Source organism: Macrobrachium rosenbergii, chromosome 47, assembly GCF_040412425.1.
Source record: "Macrobrachium rosenbergii isolate ZJJX-2024 chromosome 47, ASM4041242v1, whole genome shotgun sequence".
Lineage (NCBI taxonomy): Eukaryota > Metazoa > Arthropoda > Malacostraca > Decapoda > Palaemonidae > Macrobrachium > Macrobrachium rosenbergii.
The window spans coordinates 41,866,204-41,867,406 of NC_089787.1; the positions used below are offsets into that span (position 1 = coordinate 41,866,204).

At 40.4% G+C, this 1,203-nt stretch overlaps 1 protein-coding gene across 1 annotated transcript in view; it reads left to right on the plus strand.

The window, feature by feature from the left end:
* The first annotated feature begins 1,117 nt into the window (after positions 1–1,117).
* The window catches only part of LOC136830808 (uncharacterized), an 8,479-nt gene continuing 8,393 nt past the window's right edge, over positions 1,118–1,203 (plus strand). Inside the window, exon 1 of the mRNA XM_067090734.1 lies at positions 1,118–1,203. This exon is cut by the window's right edge and continues 133 nt beyond it. The gene's annotated coding sequence lies outside the window, so the exon portion shown is untranslated.

Here is a 1,203-nt window from a genome sequence, read left to right on the forward strand (position 1 = left end):
CTCGTTTTCTTGGTCTACTTTTTTGATAATTTGTTCCGAAAACAAAAAGATGAGTTCCAGTTACGTTCTGCGTGCTGTGGTGACCTCAGAAACCTTGATGGTTTTAACCTGTTAAGAGCGCCGCAGGTCCTCAATAATGAATGACGTTATGTCCACTGGGGCACTGCAGAGACGCAGCGCCCATTGAGACCGTGTACAGTATGTATTTGTTTGCACGTGTGCGAATACACTAGAGAGAGAGGTGGGGGTTAAATCAACCAATAGAATATCAATGTCAGTTGCTGCTGTAGTGTTAATCTTAGGTGCTGTTGCATATATATACTGTAGTATTTTTATCTGCACTCAACGGCCTTGAAAAATCGTTGGCATCAAATAAGAAGGAGGTACAAATGTCCTTGTGTACCAATTATACAAACCTCATTTCTTGAAAAGAATTATTTCTTAGCACTGAAATGCTGGGAATGTGAACGGCTACTTAATTCGTCACAACCACAAATGACACACAGATTCTTAAATAAAAGCAGAGAAGAAAAATTAAACAAAAACTAACTATAACTGGTTTTACTGAAAGACACCTCATCCCCAACACAATCTGGCCTAAGGTCAATTGCCTGCTTGGGTGTCTGAATAAGAGGGTACGGTCATTTTTTTGTATCCTGTTAACTCTGGTGGCACAGTCGTGGACGAACATTCTGAAAAGCGTAGAAAGTATAAGATGTTAATAATTAATACACAGGCTTTTATTCATATACAGGTTCCTGGCATGGTAATAAAATTTCAAAAATCTGCTTTTACAAATAAAAAAAAGTCTAAGTTGTTCATTCAACAGTGAGGAATTTGTCTACTTCAAGAAATATTCCATTAAAGTTAAATTGCCTTCGTAATTCACTGCTCTTGTTGCATTTTATATGACCCGTCCGACCGGTTATTACTATCTTCTTTTTCCTCCTCTTCTTCTGAGACTGACAAAAGAGAAACCTGGGGTGAATGACCTTGATGCCCATACAGGAAATGGTCTTCGCGTTGTGTGCAGCGAACCACTTCAACGTCCAAAGTGGTTGTGATGATGGTTATGACCATGATGAAACCGATGACTGGGCACGGCACAGCTAATGGCATAATACTCCAGGTTACTGCCGGGGCGAAAGCAGATGGAGAGAAAGAGAGAGTCCACTTCGGTCAGCTTCCTCACTATCTGCCAAC